This window comes from Notolepis coatsorum (assembly GCF_963971535.1).
Source record: "Notolepis coatsorum genome assembly, chromosome: 9".
In the NCBI taxonomy this organism is placed as follows: Eukaryota; Metazoa; Chordata; class Actinopteri; order Aulopiformes; family Paralepididae; genus Notolepis; species Notolepis coatsorum.
In genome coordinates, this window is record NC_140173.1 from 125,421,933 (window position 1) to 125,445,331 (window position 23,399).

Genomic DNA, 23,399 nt, shown 5'->3' on the forward strand with positions numbered 1-23,399 from the left:
TACTGATGTGTTCTGTTTAGATTCAATAAGTGAATAATGAAGGAAGAAATTATTCTGTGAGTGCAATTGATTAATGCTTTAATGAGAGACAATGGTTTATACCAGTGTGCTTTTTTTTGAAAATGATATATTAAGGGAGTGTTTTGAATATATTTAAAGCCCAACATCCAGGTTAAACCCTACTGATCAATTATGGGTAGTTTACATCATTGGTATATAATTTCATTATTTTTTTTTTTCCATTTGACACCGGAAATGCCACTCCGAAAGAGTTAAAAAGGTCCACGCACGAATAACATGCACGCGCGAATAAAAAAAGCGTATCAAACACCGACGTCACAACAGGTGCATATTAATGAGCCGAATCTAAAAGCTTATCAGACGCTAGCACGGCCGTAACATCACTTCAGGAAACGTATGCCTTATGCCCGTCCGGGTCATAGTACTACTCGATATATGGCGCTGGCTAACGTTAGCATTATGTCTACTGTCGTGAACCATTTGAGATCGGGGCATGTAGAGGAGTTTGGGGAACGAGTAAAATCATGTGCAGGTCCTCTTCTCAGACCTGTGTGGCAAAGCACTGCACACGCATCATGCAAGCTACACGTCGCTGCATGTTGATCAATGGTGGCCCATTCGGTGCATCACAGTGGGCTACTATTGTGCTAACAACGTGCCGCGGCATCCGGCTTGTCGGCCGGCATGAGTGCTCGATTTGGGGTGGTTCTCTCCTCTTTGTGTGCCCCCGTTCTCGCGGGTGTCCTGCCGGGGAGCTTGTGGACGCGACAACAGCGGCGGCCGTAGGGTGTTTGAGCCTGTAGCGTTAGTTAGCTCATAGCTATCGTGTACCACTAGCGTTACGGCGGGCTCGAGCACCCTACGGCTGCCGCCGTTGTCGCGTCCATGGGCTCGCTGGCAGGGTACCCGTGGGGACGGGGGTGTACAGAGAGGAGAGAACCATTTTGTGTCCGGCGTTCATGCCGGCCAGCGAGCCGGACGTCGGGATATGTTGTTAGCACAATAGCTACCAAGCTAAGCTATGTTAGCTTCTAACGGTGTATACACAATATGTACAACGACACAATGATTTACATTATTACAAATATGGTAACGTGGTTGTGGCTTTTACAAATAGTGGTTAACTTTAGAGATGGATGGCTATGATCACGGAGCAATCGTGTTGTTAGGTGAAACAGATACATTTTCATTCGGCTAGTAGTAGCAAGGCTCTCTGCCTGCAGTGCCTGCCACTAGCTGTGTGTGACTCTCTGAGCCCCCTGGTGAGCCCCCTGGTGCCCTGCACCTGTTGTGACGAGATCATTTCGATTACACGTGCACGTTATGAACCATTGATTAAAATATCCACGTGCGTGGTGATTGTGTTGGGCAGACAAAATGTTTGATAAAAACGCTAAAACTGGGTCAATTTCAATACTTTTTTTCCCCTTCTTCATGAAAGTCACCGTTGGCCTAGTCCACATTGTTTATTGAACAAAAATACAACATGAAGGTTGGCCTTTAATGCAAATGTCGGAGACCACATGGGGTAATTTCCCTGTTGTTGATGGTACTATAATCAATGATATGTTTCAAAGTATGTGATAATAAGTGAATGAGTATGCGTGACACCACACAGTAGTAACATTTTGATTCTGTACTAAGGACTAACACCAGGGTCTGGGTCAAGGTTTACTGCAGCTCGATACCGCCACCTGCGGGAATCTGACCGGTACTGCACCCTTGGCATCGCAGTAGGCCTTCTAACGGCAACATATGGGTTCCTGGCATTAAATAGCATATTAAAATCGAGAAAAAAAAGAAAGATGAGCCAAACACGTAATATTACGTGGTCTGGCACCCAACGGTTGTCGGGCAATCACGTAATATTACGTGGGTGGCACTGATTGAGTTAAGTTTGAGTCCCAAATCTTGTTGTATACAAATATAATGACAATAAAGTACAATCTACATTCTATCTATCTAGATCCCATTCACATGGATTGAGTTAGGTCCCAAATCAATCTTCAGTGTAAGGAACTCATTTTGGAACAGTGATAGCATTCAAAACAACAGTGACAGAAACAGGATATTACATTCATAGCCACACTCCGCCACCCTCATTAATCAATTAGTTGGAACTCAGAAACCTAAGCTAAATAGCTATAAGTCAGGACAAAACGTTTTCATAAATCTTTCAAACACTTTCATACAACCTCAGTTCAGTTCAGTTCAGTTCAGTTATTTTTTATTTCGGGCTTTGGACACATAACAACGGTCATTCCATAAATCACCAAAGTTTTACCATGCAGCATTGTCCAATTGTCCGAAAAGGGCTAGGGAGAAGCACTAGGCTTGTCGGGCCCTACCCCTGAAGACTTACGTTCCGTTATTAAAAAAAATAAATAAAAAATCATACATACATATATACATATAGTACACATTACAGTACACACATATAGTACACATTACAGTACACATTACAGTATAGTATACCTGCAGTATATAATAGTATATATAATAGTATATAGTACACAATAGTGTATACAGCACATATATAATGTGATGTGAGATATATAGTACATGATATATACAATATAATATAGTACCATAATATAATAGTATGTACTGCAAATATAGTTCAATATAATATACAAATTAATTATAATATACATACAACCTCATTTATAGTCCACATGCATTTGGTATAAAAATGGGGTCCCTATAAAATAAATCCTAATTTAAAGGAAAATTACAATTTACATTTAATTGGTCAGTATTTTGACAAAAATCAACTACCATCAACAGCTTTACACATATAATTGATGGCTGAAACCGTCAAAACTGATGTTTTTGCAACTCAGTGAACATCAGTAGCCTACAATGTGAAAAGCATTGTAATCCTTTCGTCAATAATAATGGAATCTGTGCTGAAGAGCCTCTCTCTCTTCATACCTGTTGCCATGGCCACCAAGGAGGGCCGTCTAGGTTGTTTGACTTTCCAGTAGAGCAGTGGTCCGAATGTAGAATAGTTGGCTTGCTGAGGTACTGTAGGTCCGCACTTCAATGCGTACGCTTGTGGTGGTTGACTCAGGAGCAGGTATGCTTTCCTCCAGGATTTAATAAAAAGTTTCTTCTTTGCTGGATCGGAGGCTGATGAGGTCCCCTCTGCTGGCTCTGGGGCTTCTGATGTGGTCCCCCTTCCTCCATCTTCCTGACCTCTGCCATTAAGACCATGAAAGGCACCCTCCTTGAGGCTTTGAGACGTGGAATCTAGGCCATTATACTTGGTTTCAACACTACTGGATCCAAGATATAAAGACAGGTATGTGGGGTCTCTGTTGTTTATTTACGCTTTTCTAGATTAAAATCACAAAGTGCTTTACAGGCAGTAACATTTTTATCAAAATAAATAACATAACCACACACGTTACATCACATATAATATAAATTAAGAGCTTGTAAAAAATAACACAACCACATACACAAATGTTACACTGCATACATGATCAGAATGGGATTTATGGGTTAATCGAGACAAATCGCATCGGCGATCCTAAAAAGACAATGCATGCGTGTGTGTTCCGGTGTGTGTGCTAAACTAACCGCTGTGTGTACCACTAAAACATTGAGTGTCGTTGCATGCCGAATAAAGACCTCTGCACAGGTCCTGCATTATTATTATTATCATATTAACACAATGGCGCCCGACCATGGATATAAATGTGTTTCGAATCCATGCTTAATGGACCGAAGGACGGATATATCCGTGGCAAGTTGTTTTGGCTTTTATTCCATTTTAATAACCTATTCAAGGTCGCCGAGCTGCACTGCAGATGTACCCTACTCTTTGAATTCGAGAAAGTGCATTACCGGCCAGATCCTCTTAGGGGCGCTATCGCGATAATGCAGTGTTCCCTGTGGCCGAAGTCGTCTTTATTTTTTTGATATCTAATGTCGTTTTCTACTCACCTGAAGCAATAGCTATTGTCTGTTGCACGGAATACGTTTTGGATCACGGATTTCACTATGCAATAAGGGGATTTATCATCAGCCAATGGACATATCGATCTACCAGATGGCGATCGATAACAGGGAAATGCTCGGGGGGATCCAACCGGCTCATGGTAAGATCTTTTTCACGTAAATTACATGCTGATCAGAGCTTGCTATGATACTAAACCAGCCGACCAGCGTATGTGGCTACTTAGACGAACACGGTTATTGGTAATCAATAATCAGAAACTACGTCCCCCGCCCCAGTTTGAGTTTTAACTGTAGCTTTTGTATAACGGAAATGCCATTGGATATAACGTTAGTAGCTATTAGCCCTTTATCTCGCCTTCCAGGAAATATACTAGACCAAATGCTGTATAACGCTTATATTCACGGCGCTATACAATGAGAACGTATTGATGAAAAAATTATTTCTTTAATCCATTTAGAAGGGACGGTTTATGGTCTCAATTGACAATGAGAATGGACAGATAGCAATACTATAAAGTATAGATTTAACTCTACAAACAGCCCCAAGTTTGTTTACATGCTGGTCATCTAGAGTGGGGCCCGTCTAATCCCTGTGGCCGTCAATGTGTTAAGGGTAGGCACATTTTAAATGTGACATGTTTATTTGCATCATTCCCGGTACTTCACAAATGCAATAAAGTAAACCTCAAGACATGTAAAGGATAATAATAATAATAATTCATTTAATTTATATAGCGCTTCTCAATAACCCGAGGTTGCTGACAGTAGTCGGGAGCAGGAGTACAAACAAAGAAACGAAAGCAAAGAAACAAAAACAAAAACAACAAAGAAACAAAAACAAAAGGAACATGAGACCATGGGGGGAACAGGGGAGACAGCCTGATAGCACAAAAAAGACTGGAGACAGACATCAATCAGGTTGGAGGGGAGGGGGGGGTTTAGGGGTGGGGGGGTTGAAGGCAAGGGAGAACAGGTGGGTTTTGAGGCGAGCTTTGAAGGTGGAGAGTGTAGGGGAGTCTCTGATGGACTGGGGGAGGGAGTTCCAGAGTCGGGGTGCAGTACGAGAGAAGGCCCGATCTCCGAAGTTTTTAAGCTTGGATGTCGGGACAGTGAGGGAGGCAGTGGAGGAGGACCGGAGGGAACGGGTGGGGCGGTAGGGGAGAAGGAGATCAGTCAGGTAGGGGGGGGCCAGGCTGTGGAGGGCTTTGAAAGTGAGGAGTGTTTTAAAGTTAATGCAGTGTTTGATCGGGAGCCAGTGGAGGGAGTGGAGGACAGGAGTGATGTGTTCGCGGGACCGGGTGTTAGTGAGGAGGCGGGCGGCTGAATTTTGGACCATTTGTAGTTTATGGAGGGAGCTGGAGGTGATACCAGTGAGGAGGGAGTTGCAGTAGTCCAGGCGGGAGGAGATGAAGGCGTGAATGAGGGATTCAGCAGCGGGGGGGGAGAGGCAGTGACGGATTTTTGCGATGTTGCGGAGGTGAAAGTAGGATATTTTTACAATGGAACAAACGTGGGGGTCAAATGAGAGGGTGGGGTCAAGGTTGCGGACTAGGGGGGAGGGGGTGATGGTGGAGTCGTTGATGGTGAGTGTGATGGGTCCGGATCTGGTGAGGGTGGTTTTGGTGCCAATGATGAGAAGTTCAGTCTTGTCACTGTTCAGTTTGAGGAAGTTGTGAGTCATCCAAGTTTGGAGTTCGGTGATGCAGGATTCGATGTGACTGAGGGGTGGGCTGTGGGGGGATTGTGTACTGATGTAGATTTGGGTGTCGTCAGCGTAACAGTGGAAGTTGAGGTGGTATTTACGGATGATGTGACCAAGGGGGAGAATGTAGCAGATGAAGAGCAGGGGGCCAAGGACTGAGCCTTGGGGGACCCCCTGTGTGACTGGGGAGGGGGAGGAGGTGTGGCCGGAGAGGGAGATGAATTGGTGTCTGTCTGTGAGGTAGGAGGAGAACCAGCCAAGTGCTGTGCCCTCAACACCCAGTTGGTGCAGCCTTTGGAGGAGGATGGAGTGACACACTGTGTCAAAGGCTGCACTGAGATCGAGTAGGATCAGGATGTTGAGGGCACCGGAGTCAGCGGAGATGAGGAGGTCGTTGATGACCTTAACCAGTGCAGTTTCGGTGCTGTGAGCGGGACGGAAGCCAGACTGAAGGGGTTCATAGAGGGTGTTGGACTGGAGATGGGAGTGGAGTTGGGAGGCAGCAATACGTTCCAGTGTTTTTGAGAAAAAAGGAAGATTGGATATGGGGCGGTAGTTGGAGAGGCTGGATGGGTCAAGAGTGGGTTTTTTGAGGACAGGGGTGACAGCGGCAAGTTTATAGGGGGAGGGGACGTGACCTAGGGATAGTGACTGGTTGAAAAGGGCGGTGAGGTGGGGGATGAGAGCAGGGAGGCAGGCTTTGGTGAGAGTAGTGGGTAGGGGGTCAAGGGAGCAGGTAGTGGTCTTGGAGGTGGTCATGAGGTCCATGATGAAGGAGGAGTCAACTGGGGCGAAGGCAGTAAAAGGGGTGGGAGGGATGGAGTCAGGTGGGGGAGAAATGTTGGTGGGAGGGGCGAGGGTGGGGGAATTGGCGATGCGGGCAGTCAGTGAGCTGTTGATTAGAGATACTTTATTATTGAAGAAGAGGAGAAACGAGTTGCAGAGGTCAGGGGAGGAGAGTGAGTTATTGTCCGGGGGTTGTAGGAGTTTCTTGACAGTGGAGAAGAGGGTCCGGAGTAAAACAACAATAAACTTTATCAGAATGTATTTTTCCCTTGCCAAGTGCCACTCCCTCGTCTTGTCATCCCTCTGTAGCTTGTTTGAGATTTCAATTTACTGCCTGTCTGCATTTGACAAAAAGAGCCAAGCCTTGAACTACGAAGATAAAGGGGACAGTTCTCTTTTGCTATGCTGAGCGCGAGTGTGTAAAACATTGACGCTTCTCAACTGAAACATTCAGGGTGTCGATCCTTCCCAGGTGGCCTGCGGGTCTAGCAGTGTAGTTGATGGTTCCTAATATACCTGCTGTAGTGTTCACACCATGTACAGTATTTTACACCCAAATCCTAAGGGAATGTGTCGGTATAGCTGCCTGTTTCAGAGGTAGTTCCCTGTGTTAACTGATGGGAAGCATTTTGCTTTATATATGTATCATAACCACCCTCCAGCGATACAGTGGGACTTTGCATCCCTGGTGGATAATGTCATCCTGAATCCATGTGAAAAATGGAAATAGAACAGCACTCCTAATATAGGCTACATATTGTATTGCCACACAACAGGATTCTGCATCGATAGGTTAGTCCAAATGATCCATTGCAAAAGGTGCCCAGGAGCTCAAACACTGTTTCAACAAAACAGCATGTGATTTTGCAGCTCAATAGATCCTGTCGTTCCCATGAACTCCTGATTAGCCCTTGATATTTGATTGAGTTTCAACGCCCACCAGGGACTGTTAGGGTCAGAGAACAGTGGAACCTCAAAAACAGACACAAGTCATCAGATTCATGTGCATCAAAGCCCTGTCCAGCCACTAATCTCTGAGAGAACAAGGATAATATAGCTTCTGTATATAGTATTTTTGTGCTGCATTAAAAACAGTGCTAAACAGAAAGAAGAGGAGAGAGGGTAATACTTAATATACTTACTATAATAACCAGACGCTGACGAGCATGATTGTTAATAGATCATTATAATTTTAGGTACTGTAATTATCTTATTGTTAACTAGCAAATAATTAATAATTTGTTTAGTTTAAAGTTGTTTACTAATGGTTATATATCGTATGGCTATCGCGTCCCGCTCTAGCCTTATGAGATATCCCTTATCTCCTAGTACCTAATGTACTCCAATACGAACAACTTAATGCACCCCACCTGATCGGGCCCCGCCCCTATGGAGGCGTAGCCTATATAACCATAGCTATGGTCACCAACACACTCTTCCTCTATTTTCGTTCCATCATAACGGCTGCGTGCACCGTATGTAACTAGTAGGATGAAAAGATCAGAGAAGATTCATAATGTTGGAAGCTTACCGGAGGTTGCTGGCCCCTGGCATCTTTGAAGCATGTTTTCAGCGACACAACGGGCCTATGTTGATGTTCCTCGTCTGATGGCAGCAGACCAAGGTTCAGCTGTGCAAGATTGGCTGTCGGGCCAGCTTGTACCCAGGTAGGCCCTGTGTCTTCAGGCATGGGTATTAGTGTTAGTAATGCTGGTTTGTTTTGTTACACAACCATGTTGTGTGTTGGCACCGGGGGCAGGATGGTTTGGTGAACGTTTCACTGCAGTGAACGGTTTCCAAACGGTCTTGGGCGTGCTGTTAAACATCTAATGCTATGCTACATGCTATCGCTAATGCTACATGCTACCACTACTGCTACATGCTAACTGCTACGCTGTTCTAATGTCTCCGCCGTGAGATGTTGTCACTTCTCCCTCCTCTTGCCCGGTTCATCAATTAAGGTCAGTCGGTAGCTGTTGTGGTTTTTTTTGCTGAGTCCTATTTACCTTTTTACGGGTAAATGGGTTGACAACAGGGTAGGCCGTGGCTAGGTAGCCTAGCCAGATACGTTACCTTTGTGTTCCGGCGGGGTCTGTGGAACGGTGTCCCCATCTGGGGCCGATGCGTGAGCTCGGCGGTGTAGCAGTAGAGCTATACTACTGCAGGATGGGACTTAACGGCGGGTTATGGCTCAGCTGGCTAGTTCCTATCCACATTGGCGTCGGGTAGTGGGGCTATGGGTCCAGCCGACATGGTAAACATGTTGCATGTCTGTGCGCAGGCGGTTGTTGATCTGGGTCCCACATCGCCTCACGCTAGGCTGTAGTAGTGTAGGGGCAGGGCCGCCTGGGAGAAATGTGAGGCCCTGTGCGATATTTAAACGCGAGGCCCCCCACCCCCTGAGGCGGCCCTGTGTAGGGGGCTACTGTTTCGTTCTGTCACTCTGCTATGAGAAGGTCTGTCTTTGCTACAGCTTTCTCTCCTCTCAACCATTTATGCTGACGGTCAATCGGTGTCTACTGGGGGAGTAGTGCGGGGGGGGGGCTTTGTTTACCTTTTTTGGTAAATGGGCTAAGCTAGGGCTGGTGTGCTGTTGTGAATATTTTGAATGAAGGCGGGACTAGTTCGCTCTGGTCCGCCTCCCCTTAACGTTGTGTATATGGGTTTGCTCATTCTACAGTATTTTGTGGGTTAGTTCTTTTATTCATTTAACCCTTTCATGGTGCACACCACAGTGGATTGGTGCTCCGTGTTAACATCAGTTCTTTGTTTTTGACATATTGAAACAGTGCCCCGCCCGGCCGACGCCATGGGTGGGTCGGCCTGGCGAGTGGCTGGTGGGCTGCTAAAGCCTGTACCGCCACGGTATGGAATTGGCAGCGATTAGAACTGTGTTCGAATTGCTGTTTTTTTCTATTAAAAAAATGGTGTCTGGTGACAGGGCCTTGAGGGCCAGCCGACGTCGACACATCGCGCAAGGTTGTTGACGTTATTAGCTTTGACCCAGCCGCAAGCTATAACCGCTCAGGGTTCCCCTCTCCGCAGGGGATTTTGGTCTTCTGCTGGAGCGCGGGCGGTATTGTCCTAGGCCCCACACCGCCTCACACCGCGCAGCCAGAAGAAGAGAGAGCACGGCCTCGTCAGCGGCGATGACGAGGACCTCGACAGGCGGCCATGTTTTCCCCCGCCGGATGTATCCTGGGCGTTGATTCGACAGGTGTCCACAAGGCCGACAGCCTTGGCGGCCGAGGGATCGGCCATGTAGGATGGGTTCGGCTTGAACAAACAAGCCGTCACCGTCCTGCCCCGAGCAGCCCGCTCTCCGATCATTCCCTTCCCCAACACCAGCGGAAAAAGTGGGCTCTGATTGTTTCCTTTGGCTGCGGGCCGCGTGCCTTCGTTGAAGCGCGGGCGGCCCCACTTTCGCTTCTCATGGGGACAGGGGCTGACACCCAGTTGATGGCTGAGCCTGGGTCTGTCCGTGAGAATGTTGTGCTGTCAAGCGGCTCCCACACCATAAGCTGTGTTGGTTGAGCCTGGTGTTACGTCTGTCAACTTAAGTGTTGTCAGCAGGGGGGCTCGAAACCTTTTGAGGCACACAGTGCGGGCTTCCCCGGCCTCACCTTCGCCAGGCCAGGTATCATGTTGGTGCCTCCCACTCCTGAAATATTGGCAGTGGTCTCGCAGGCACACATGATTTGGGGTGGTAGTAATATCACTGCAGGGCTAGGGTGTGTAGGAAACCATGGGGTCCTTACACCTTGCATGTCCGGCTGCAGAACAACTCCTCAGCATGTTCTGGAGGGGTGTTCAGTGGGGGGGCTTTTTTCACCTAGGAAGCCCCCCGTATCAAACCGGCCCTTTCTGTCGGGGTCCCCCCTTGGGTGCGATTGCCTCGTGGGTGGTGTCAGGGTCAGATGTCCCGACACGGAACGCGCTGCTCACACGGTTCCAGGGTTGTCTACGCACAGCGGGGGGACCGGGCCAACTGTCTACAGTTCCTGGCGGACCTGCGCCACATGGCGGCGGGTGCGTTGGGAGTGTCATCACATATGACTACGGCAGTACCATATGTCGAGGTGGATGGAGAGAACGCTGAGGCGGGGACTTGTGTTTACACAACCCCACCCGTTTTCAGGTTTGGTACAGACCCTATTGTCAGGGTCTCCAGCAGTGACAGCTCTGGTCAACGAGATCCAATCTCTGTGGACGAAGCAAGCCATCGTCGTGGCGTTCTCCTCCCGGTGTTCTCTGCCTGAGAAATCGGGAGGGGGGGGTGTCAGTCTCAGGCTGGACCTGTCCCACGGGAAGGTTCAGCATTTTTTGGATCGTCTCCTGCCTGTTGAACACTGTCAGGTGGGGGTCTGGTTCTCCTCCATAGACCTGTAGGATGCGTATGCGCATCTCCGATCTTCCATCCTAGGGCTTACCTACGCTTCCTTTGCAGGGTTAGCGTATGAGTACCAGAGGCTGCCGTTCGGTTTTCTCTGGCTCCCCGCATCTTCACCAAGTGCGTGGAGGCCGCACTGGGGCCTCTGCGTCGTCAGGGGTTACGGAGTGTTCTGCCCTGACAACGTTCTGGTCCTTCGCGGTCAAGGTGGATCGTCAGGTCTCGTACCAGGCAGGTCTCTACCAGCCTGGGGTTGCTGTAGACTGGATGTAGAGTACTCCTCTTCCCAGTCAACGGTTGGAGGGCTATGGGCATCCCTCTCAGAGCGTGTTGTCAACCTCGCTGGTGACGCGTCGGGCCAACGCAGTAGGGGGCAGCTGGCAAACCATGCTGCCCGGTCTGCGCTACGTTCAATGTGTTGGTGTTGAAAGCGGTCCTTCTGGTCCACAAATGGTGTTGATCAGGACGGACGATACGACGTCAGTGTCGTGTATCGACAGACAGGGAGGAGTACGCTCCCCCTGTCTGCACCAGGCGGCGGGCGGCTGGCTATGGGCGTCCTCCACCTGCGCGGTCTGAGGGCTCCCCACATCCCCGGCAGGGAGACTGTTTCAAGTTTCTTTAATAGTTGTCATACAGAAGTACAGAATACTTTTATACAAAATGCTTCTTACTGTTGCGCTCCAGAGACTGTGCAAGACAAGATAAGTATGAAATAAAATAACATAGTAAAATTAGAAGTAAAAAAAATGAGGTCACAGTGTTCAGTTTAGACATATGTACAATGTTCGATGCAGAATAGACGTAGTTACCATACAATATACAATACTGTGCAGTGTACTAATATACAATACTATATAGTGCAAGGCAGAAATGGAGAAATGGGACGAGGTGCAATTTAGGTACAATTCACAGTAGGTGTACGAGTTGTAGTGCAAATCCTTTATCAATAAATATAAAGTGTAAGTGTGTTTGTGTGATCTAAAGTGTGGAGAGTGGGTGCTGCAGTGTGTTGTTTGTTTGAGTGAGTGTGTGCGTGTGGGTGTGTGTGCTGTGTGCATTTGATGGTTGTTGCATAGTGATTATTGTTCGTTTAGCAGCCTGATGGCCTGGGGATAGAAGCTTCTTCTGAGTCTTTCTGTGCTCGCCTTAAGACTCCGGTATCGCTTGCCTGACCGCAGCAGTTCAAAGAGGCAGTTGTTCGGGTGGCTCGAGTCCTTAATAATTCTCTTAGCCTTCCCCTTGCACCGCTTGTTGTAAATGTTCTGGAGGGTGGGAAGCCCCCCTCCAATTGTGCGTTCGGCTGAACGTGTCACTCTTTGTAGTCTGCTACGGTCTTGTGCAGTGCTATTCCCAAACCAGGAGGTGATGTTGCCGGTCAGGATGCTCTCTATTGTACATGAGTAGAAGTTCCTAAGGATCTTCTGACTGACTTGGAACTTCCTTAGGCGCCTGAGGAAGTAGAGGCGTTGTCGTGCCTTCTTCACAACACTGTCAATGTGTGTGGTCCATGTCAAGTCCTCGGATATGTGGGCTCCGAGGTACTTGAAACTGTTCACTCTCTCAACCGGTGCCCCGTCGATGCTGAGGGGGCTGTAGTCCTTGACCCCCGACCTCCTGAAGTCCACAATCATCTCTTTTGTTTTGCTGACGTTCAGGGAGAGGCAGTTCTCCTGACACCACTGTGACAGGTTCTCTACCTCTTCCAGGTAGGCCCTTTCGTCGTTGGCAGAGATCAGGCCCACCACTACTGTGTCATCAGCAAATTTGATGATGGTGTTGTTGTTCCGCTGTGCTACGCAGTCATGTGTGTACAGGGAGTAGAGGAGGGGGCTCAGAACACAGCCCTGGGGGGCCCCTATGTTGAGCGTGATGGATGAGGAGGTGCAGTTGCCGGCTCTTACCACCTGGGGTCTGCCCGTCAGGAAGTCCAAGACCCACTGGCAGAGGTCATAGTTCAAGCCCAGGTCCCTGAGCTTGGCTATGAGTTTGGAGGGGACTATGGTATTGAATGCTGAGCTGTAGTCGATGAACAGCATTCTCACATAGTTCCCCTGCCTCTTGTCCAGGTGTGATGCTGCTGTGTGCAGCACATGGGCTATGGCGTCCTCCGTGGACCTGTTGGGGCGATATGCAAATTGCAGAGGGTCCAGGTTGATGGGGAGGGAGGAACAGATGTAGCCCTTCACTAGCTTCTCAAAGCACTTCATGGCTATGGAGGTGAGGGCTACAGGGCGGTAGTCGTTGAGGCAAGCGGGCGTAGATTTTTTGGGTACAGGGATGATGGTGGACTTCTTCAGACAGGTGGGGATGACAGTCTGTTCCAAGGACAGGTTGAAGATGTCAGTGAATACCGGGGCCAGTTGGTCGGCACAGACTTTTAGGACGCGGCCGGGGATGCCGTCCGGTCCTGCTGCCTTCCTGATATTCACTTTTTTAAAGATCCGTCTCACCTCATGCTCTGTTACCCTGAACACTGAGTCTCCATCAGCAGACCCCCCCCCCCCCCCCCCCCATTGCCGTGGTTTGTAGGCTGGTGTTGTTATTCACAGCCTCAAACCTCGCATAGAAGGAATTGAGATCATTTGCTAAGGAGATGTCACTGTTCAGTTTGAGGGGGGTGCCTTTGTAGTCTGTCATTGTTCTGAGGCCCTGCCACATGCCTCTAGAGTCAGCCTGTTCAAACTGTGGGTGTAGGTGTACTGTCGCGGGGCGGTCCTCATCCTGATGGGTGGGGATTACATCTGGACATAGCCAGGCAGGTCTGGGACCGATGCCGTGCCGCCAGGGATTCTTCCCCATACATCTGTTAGGTCAGTTGTTGGGACGGGTACGTTGAGGGGCGCAGGTTCTTGATCCTGATGGTGTTACCATCCGGAATGCGCATGCTCCCTCCACTGTCGCGCTTACGCGGGCAGATGACGTATGTTCCAAGTGTGGTGTAAGGCGGGGGGCCGGGACTCAGTCTCCTGCCCCCTGGATGCTGTCCTTAGTTACCTCCAGTCTCTCCTTGATAGACTGTCGGCTTCGACGGTGAGGGTATATGCAGCAGCTATATCCTCCTATCATGAGGGGTTTGAGGGGATGTCTTGTTCAGCCACCCTCTTGTGAAGCGTTTCCTGCTTGGCGCTCGACGCGTTAAGCCGGTGCAACGCTCCTGGGCTCCGACTTGGGATCTTCAACTGGTCCTTGGTCGGTTGTCCTTGGCCCCGTTTGAGCCGCTCGAGCAGGCGCCGTTGGAACAGCTGTCGTTCAAGACCGCGTTCTTGCTGGCCGTCACCTCCGATGACGCGTGGGTGTGCTTTGTGCTCTCTCGGTACGCCCAGAGTGCCTGTCTTTCGTTCCGATTGCGGTGCCACTCTGCGGCCTAATCCTGCCTTCGTGCCTGTAAATATCCGGAGTTCTTCCGCTCCAGGGATATTGTGGTTCAGGCGTTTCATCCGCCTCCTCACGGTGGTGAGTTAGATGCGGGCCTTCACCTGTCATGTCCGGTCCGTGCTTTGGGAATTGCCTCAGCCGTACTCAGGACCTCGGGGTCACCGTTCAGCTTTTTGTCTGTCACGGTGGTTCTCATGCCGGTAAGGCACTATCGAACAGCGCCTGTCCCATTGGTTGTGCGAGGGCATTGCCCTCTGCTACACGTTGGCTGGGCAGGATCCCCCTGGGGGCGTCAGGGCGCACTCCACTCGTGGGGTGGCTGCCTCTGCCGCTCTCCTGGGTGGGGCCTCGGTGGAGGACATCTGTGCTGCAGCTTCATGGTCCTCCCCGGGCCCCTTTGTAAAGTTTTACCTCATGGACGTGACCGGGGGTTCTGTCTCCCAGGCGGTTCTGGGGTCTGTGGCCTTCCTGCTTCCCGTCCTTTGGTAGGGTAGCAGGAGTGTGTGGGTATGGGCCACAGTGTGTTGAGTCACACGTGGTTCCGCCTGTGCGGTGTGTTCAAGGGGTTCTAGTTCCCTCTTGTTCGCATTCAGGTGGAGTTGACTGCGCCCCCCCTTCATTAGGAAGGATGGGGTGACAGGGCTCCCCGCACCCCTTGATGTGGGCTTACGGGTCCTCAGGGGGTACATCTGTTGGGTCTCACGTCCGCTCTAACCCATATCTCATAAGGCTAGAGCGGGACGCGATAGCCATACGATATATAACGATAGGTTATGTATATAACCTAGTTATATTAGTATTGGCTGAGCGTCCCGCTCTACGCGGCCCTGAGTTCCCTTTTGAGGGATCTTTTGCTGGAACGAGATTTGGCGAGGAAGAGTGTGTTGGTGACCATAGCTATGGTTATATAGGCTACGCCTCCATAGGGGCGGGGCCCGATCAGGTGGGGTGCATTAAGTTGTTCGTATTGGAGTACATTAGGTACTAGGAGATAAGGGATATCTCATAAGGCTAGAGCGGGACGCTCAGCCAATACTAATATAACTAGGTTATATACATAACCTATCGTTAATATATGCTATGAGTAATGATATCGTATAATTAACTCATACATTTGGAATGTTTTAAATGCATAATAAAAGTCATTGTTAGACATAGTAAGTACTCATATCTGTACTCGGTATCGGCAAGTACCCAAATGTACTTGTACTTTGTCTGAAGGACATCCCCACTGCATGGAGAGCGACTTGGGTAACAATTATTGGTGAAATGAAGTGAAATGATGGCCTGTTTTTAATTCTGAATACAGATGCACATTATCCATGCAAAAGTGAGAATGCAGCATAAGGAAAAGTGGAGGAAACATTTGTCACCTGAAATTGTAGTAAAAGCAAAGAGGGTAATATCGTCGCTGGCGGAAGAAAACCTTGTAACACTTTTTTTTTCTTTTATAAATCAACTCATTAGATCAGGGGTGGGCAACTTTGTATATGGTGAGAGCCACTACATTTCCACACTCAATCTGGGGGGCCGCATTGTTTATCGGCAGTCCCGCCAGTAGTACCCCATCAAATAGCCCATAATAGTCACAGATGTGATAAATAAGGCATATAAACTATTATAATTTGTTGTAATTTTGTTTTTATTCCATTTCAAACGCATTTAGTAATGCTTAATTTCAACTTTATGAATTTATAAATACAGCTGAATTTGAAAGTATTGCTGTGTAACCCAAATATATACAAAAATGACAAATTATAAAATATTAAAATAAATGTATGAACTTAAAGCCCACTGCTCAACAAACACAAAGCAGCATTCCTGCTGCATTTCACTACAACATTAAATCAAAAGTGCAATAATAAATGATTTTGTTAAATGTATAAACTGCAACAACATTCCTGAGTGCTTCATATCCATAACATGCATTGCAGTGTTATCTGAACACTACAAAAGTAAACAAGTAGCCAAGTGCAATACTCATCAGAATAATGAATTCCTTTTTGTGCAATTCTACATGCCTCCCATTGACCCTTTATCACCCTCCCCCCACAGTGGGTCAATAATGGTTCTGTCTTTAACACTTTCGCGGCCACTGGGATGAGTCTAATTAATCTCAAGAGGACCGGGATATGTAAACAGACGTGGGGCTGTTTGTAGAGCTAAATCTATACTTTATAGTATTGCTATCTGTCCATTCTCATTGTGAATTGAGACCATAAACCGTCCCTTCAAAATGGCTTAAAGAAAAAAAAAAGTCATCAATACGTTCTCATTTTATAGCGCCGTGAATATAAGCATTATACCGGATTTGGTCTAGTATATTTCCTGGAAGCCGAGATAATGGGCTAATAGCTAATAACGTTAAATCCAATGGCATTTCTGTTTTAGATACGCTCCAGTTAAAACTCAAACTGCATATGATCGGCACGATCCTCACGCATGTATGCTTGAAGGGGGGGGGGGGGGGGGGGGGACGTCATTTCTGATGATTGATTACCAATAACCGCGTTAGCCTCATTAGCCTCATAGGCCGAATGCCTGGATGGCTATCAAATCAAGGCCCGATCGGGATGTACTTTACGTGAAAAAGATCTTACCGTGGTCCGGTGGGATCCCCCCGAGCATTTCCCCGTTATCGATCGCCATCTGGTAGATCGATATGTCCATTGGCTGATGAAAAATCCCCTTATTGCATGGTGAAATCTGCGATGCTAAACGTAATCCAAGCTACAGGCTGCAGATCCAGAATCAAGCTAACATAAAACTCCATTGAAAGTAAAAAAAAAAATAGTCCACCGTTCAGCCACAGGGAACACTGCATTATCGCGATAGCGCCCCTAAGAGGATCTGGCCGGTATTGCACCTTCTCGAATTCAAAGAGTAGGGTATATCTGCAGTGCCGCTCGGCGACCTTGAGTAGGTTATTAAAATGGAATAAAAGCAATAACAACTTGCCACGGATTTATCCGTGCTTCTGTCCACAACGGGTGGAATCGAAACACGGATATATACGTTGTTCGTCCCCATTGTGTTAATGAGACACTTGTGGTCTCTCCTGTTGGCGCACAATAGAAGGAATGTCAACTTCAATGTTTGTGCATGCGATCTGCATCAGATGAAATAACGTTTAATTTTTGCGTGCACGCGCGTGCACATCCGTGCGCGTACTTCTGCTCAGAAAAGTGCTGGGACGGCGTGGTACCGCGTGGCATGACCACTGCACCCCTGATTATTAGTGACCCACAATAGATGGAAATTATGTTAGCGAACTTACCTGATGTATAATGCAGTGCAGCATTGGACACTCAACGCCACTCTGCCTTAGAAGCCCGGCGAATCCTGTGTGTTTTCCTTTCATTGTGGGTGCTCCATCGGTAACAAGAGCGGACAGTTTATCAAACCCCCCATATTGCTGCACGGCACTTTCAACAGCGTTGAATATGTCCACACTAGGGCTGACCCCTATTAGTTGAATAGTCTACTAATCGATCGAAAGGAGCCATAGTCGACTGCCAACCTCTTAGTCGAATGCAAAAAATTTATAAAAATATTATTATTATTATTATTATTATTATTTTTTTTTTTAATATTGGCCTGGGGCCGCATGGAGTGTCGGTGAGGGCCGCATGCGGCCCGCGGGCCGCCAGTTGCCCCTCCCTGCATTAGATCATCCTCCATATGTGTGTGTGGTTTTACAAAGTTTAAACAATGGGAAAGCATTAAACCGATTATCTGTCTAAACCTCGTAACTCTATTCACCCTCAAATCTGTCTGTCAAAACCTTGTAACCTGCACACCTGCTCTTATGGCGCTTTTCCACTGCATGGTACCTACTCTACTCTACTCTACTCTACTCGGTATTTTCGGTTTTCCATTACCAAAGTACCTGGTACCAGGCTGGTACCAGGTACTTTTTCGGTACTATTTTAGTCCCTGCTTGAGTCTGGTTCCAAGCGCGAGCCAAGCGGGTAGAACTGGTACTATAAAAGTCACGTGAAACACTGCAGACCACTGATTGGTCAGAAGAGAGACGCGTTGGAGAGTCTGAACTGGTCTGAACGAAAACAACGCCGCCATCTTTAATGTCTCGCATAGGATTTCATTATGGTTGCAGCAGGCACAAGTTCAATAAACAAACGATACAGTCACTGTGTATTCTGCCTCATTTATTGATTAAACAAAACCGACATCAACACAATTTGCCACCGAGCGGAGAGTTTAGTCTCGCAAAAAGATCGCTGACTTGTTAAGGCTTAAGCTCCACAACGGTGGAAGGAATGTTCTGTTGTGCTAGCGTTTTAGCATGGCTATCGTACATAGCGGGATCAATATAACTCGCTATTGATTGTTTGTATGAGTAACGTTAATGCTAGTAGAATAGACACAACGCGAGGTAATCACCATCCATTTTAAACCGGTTATTACCTAATGCTAACGTTAGCAAATAGACGCGACTGGTAACGTTACAGCGTTGTTGTTAGCCTAATGCTAACGTTAACGTTAGCATATATAGACAGCCTAGCTGACGTTAACGCTTGTAGAATAGACACAATGAGGGGTAACGTTAGCGTTAGCAGAATAGACACAACGAGAGTCTTGTTAATGTTGTTATTGATTGATTGAAAACTGTGTTTTACTCTGGCTTGCCAAGCTCATAGCCCCTTTCGTGACTGTGATGCACTGAGTGGATCCACAGTCACTTGCTCCTTAATAGGAAACCAACCTAGATTTACCATGAAGGACTGGTTCTGGCCGAACCGTTCGTTATACAAGTATCACAGAGACATTTCAAAGGTACTCACAGTTGCACGAGGATTTCGGACAGAGATACGGGATGGTTTGAAAGCTCGGCGTTGCTAATAAACATTTTAAATATTTTTTATAAACTGCTCAACACTGCATTATTTCCGGCGTTGGCTGCCTGGTGTGATCACAGCGCATGCGCATCATGCACCCAACGCCGGAAATAATGCCGTTTTGAGCAGTTTATAAAAAATATTTAAAATGTTTATTAGCAACGCCGAGCTTTCAAACCATCCCGTATCTCTGTCCGAAACCCTCGTGCAACTGTGAGTACATTTGAAATGTCTCTGTGATACTTGTATAACGAACAGTTCGGCCAGAACCAGTCCTTCAGGGTAAATCTAGGTTGGTTTCCTATTGAGGATCAAGTGACTGTGGATTCACTCGGTGAGCTCTCATGCTGATCACCAGCAGCCCCGCCTCCCCACACGGAGACAAACTGAGTACTTTATTTTAGTACCTGCAGTGGAAAAGCAACATGGTACCAGGTACCTAAAGCGAGTAGAGTAGAGTAGAGTAGAGTCGAGTAGGTACTATGCAGTGGAAAAGCGCCATTAGAAGAAGAATGAAACAGAATTTGCAGTGACATCATCTGAGGTAAGTTGATCAATATTATAAACGGTTTTCAAATTACCCATAGCCTGCAAACTCATAAACTATGCAGTGTATGCCTACGGGTCGTTATGTCTGATTGTCACGTTATGAATACAGATCGAAGTGGTTCTTTAGGACATTGAACGGTAGAAAGTTGTGAAGTAAGTTGTTGAAAACATGTAAACATTACGTTCGCTAGTACAGCACCACTAACGTTAGGTACGATTATTTTTGCTAGGGAAATGGTGATTGATGAGAGAAAGGCTTGTCACAATTAACCCCTGAACGATGTAGTGTACCCATCACACTGTGATTATTGATCAGTGTTTCCTCTACCATTGCCTTGAAGGGGCGGCTCGCATCACGTATAACGTCTCTCTCTTGATCTCCGCGCACAACACACACACACCGAAACCTTTCGTGTGTGTGTGTGCGTGTGTGTGTGTGTGTGTGTGTGTGTGTGTGTGTGTGTGTGTGTGTGCAAGCGCCCATCCCAACTCTGGAAAGACCAGATGAGGTCAGAGGAGTTTGATAGTATTTACTGAGGATGGCCAGATAATGTTGATATTTAAACTTAAACAATAATTATACAGAGAGAAGCTTCAGCAAGTACAAAACGCTAACAACAATGGTAGACTGTAGCGCAGCATAGGCGACTTTCCCCCTGGCTGCAGTGGGAGCATTGTAGGCTAAGATTAAAAAGCACCTAATATAAAATTGTTTTTCAGCAGAAAGGGTCAGTGACAATTCCTGGTGAGTATTTAAGCATTACATCACGCGCAGGAGTGGTTTGTGAACAATAAACCATGCCTAGGGGTGGTCGTTAGGCCCGAGGCGCAGCCGAGGGTTGTTAGACCCCCCTAGGCATGGTTTATTGTTCACAAATCACGACTGCAAGTGGTGTAATGCTTTTATACAACTGCCACATTCATCCAACCTTATTGCTATACAATAAACACACATTAATCGAAGATTTATTGAAAAAACCATCCGCCAGAAAAAGTAGTTCCCACAACAACAAAAAAGACAAGTTGCCTCCATGTGGAAGCAGCTCGGAAGTGCATCCAACCAACTAACACATCCAACTGTGTGTTATTGGAATGATTGAGAGAAGTTGCCTCCATGTGGAAGCAGCTCGGAAGTGCATCCAACCAACTAACACATCCAACTATGTGTTATTGGAATGATTGAGAGAAGTTGCCTCCATGTGGAAGCAGCTCGGAAGTGCATCCAACGGATCCAACAAACTAACACATCCAACTGTGTGTTATTGGAATGATTGATTGAACATTTTATTACCAGATGCAGAATGGGTACAATACAGTACGGCTCAATACACACAATTGTTAAGGGGATGCAGACCTACTTTCTATATAACTTCATTCTTAGATGCTTCTATAGAAAGTAGGTAAAACAAATTAAAATGTTTTCTTTGCCCTATAGGAAGAAAAAAAGTTTTCTTCGCCCTATTTTTTTATTTATTTTTTTAAACCTACTTTAGAGGGCCTAAACTTAACCAGTTGGAAACCAGGCGTACAGTAATAAAATTAGCAATCAATCAATTCAATAGGCCATGCTCACTTAAAACATCGCAGCACTCAGCTGCTTCTCTCTCAGTCTGACTCTCCCCCGCCGTTGCAGACAGGAGTGTGTGTGTGTGTGTGTGTGTGTGTGTGTGGGTGTGTGTGTGGGTGTGTGTGTGTGTGTGTGTGTGTGTGGGGGTGTGCCAGACAGTGTGAGAGTGAGCTCTGCAGTCAGGGGGAAGGAAGAAGAAATTTAAAATAAAATTGCAAATAATCAATCAATCAATCCGCGATTTTTCTTTTGTTCTACAATGACTCATGACCCATCAATTACATCATCCAACATTGTTTAAAGGACTAAGACATTCGCCGTGACAGAATCGCTTTATATTTAGTCGTTATGACGCTATCAACATATCCATTTGTTAAAGATTATTGTCTGCCATCTTGTTTTCTCGGAAGAATCCGCACGGCGGAGTGATGTGATTCGGTTGTGGGCGGGTCCTGGGACCAGGAGCGTGGATTGTGCCCTATACATACGTGTAAATGCAATCAGAATCGAGAAATTTGCATGCCGTTGTATAATTGCAAATAGACACTTGGTAACATTTATGGAATACACATTACTGCCGCTTATTTTCACAACATTTGTTATATTTAGCAATAGCTCTGCGCTCTGCTCTGTATTGGGATATTCCCCTGTCACCTACTGTGACCTTGAAAGGGGAGATGAAGCGTTAAACAATATGAGCCTAGTTTGTTTGTTGTGTACCTTGGGTAAGACATGGTCCTATAATCAAATGTTAAATCCTGCTTATTTGTCTGAAAACTCAAATGTCATTTCCCCATTTTTGCCATGGGTGCCGCCATTTTAGATTTAGCTGGATGGTGACGTCACAGTGATGGTTTGGGCTGGGTCCCGGTTTACAGTGCTGGTTAGATAGCTACGTAAATATGGAGTGTCGTGAAAGTCAGTCAGTAAATTGTCAACCAAATGTAACGTTACCTACAGAAAAAATATATATTATATAATTATACTTGTAGTTGTATTATCTGTGAGACATCGCCACCATGCAACAAGTCAAAACGCTCTGCTATCTGCAAACAGCTCCACTGTCTGTGTGTGTATACTGTGCTTTGGTCAAATCACATTCAGCATTAGGTATCAGTTTCCTTTTTTTCCTCCCTCAATAATATTATGTTATTTATGTACGTTATCATTATGTAAACAAATGCACATATGGATTGTTTGCTGCAACGTTTCTGAATGAATTGAAGCATTAATAAATAAGAAGATAATTAAATTAGATGTCCATAACATTTGTGTTTTTAATTAGCATAGCCTAAATAAATATGAATTCAAGAAGTTAAATACTGAATTAACGACACATTTATTAACAGGCTGAATAACAATTTGCCTATTTAATAGGCTAAACACTGTGCGTAAAATATAGGCTATGCAGTGGTAATAGGCAACTTTGGCTATAGCCTTCTAAAACAGTGTTGGATTTTGATCAATCAGCCAGTATCACGTCTTCGTCTGTTTGGCTTGTGTTATCCTCTCTATCCACTGACCTCTGCGTTGTATATTTTATTCCCCCGACATCTCCTCATACTGGCTGATAAACCTTATCATTCCCCGTTAGTGCAATCCGCAACCATAATAATTCACCCCCTCCGTAAGAATTCGACACCTTGACAGCATGATACCTTTCTTGGAAGAGCGTTGTTTATTAAATAAACAGAACCTCATAATCAGATGTTATCAAATTGTATTGTCATTGCTATCGTCCTTTTGCTATTCAGTCCAATAGTGCCCAGGCCTGGTCGTTAGCCAAAACCCTCCTCGTGTTAGCCGAAGCTAATGATGGCATCCTTTCCCCCCCCCCCCCTCTCTGTGATGAGGGGAGGGAGTCTCTGATGGTTTCTCCTCTTCTGTGTGATCTCAGTCCTAGTCAGATTGTAGTCGTAGTCTGCCCTTACACGGAACCACTGTTCGATTTATATGATCTCCGTCATAGCAACGACGTCCTCGCCCCTCCCCTGGTTACTATGTGCCGCTGCCATGACAACAGCTTTAACCTTTACCACACATTTCAAAACGTTTCATTACTGTCAAAACCTCCATCGCTCTGCTCCTGTGCCCTGTGCCTTCGTATCAGCTTGTTGATGTTCTTGGAATGCAAAACGTTCTGCTGGCTGCTAACACTGACTGCCTCCTGCCTCCGAACCG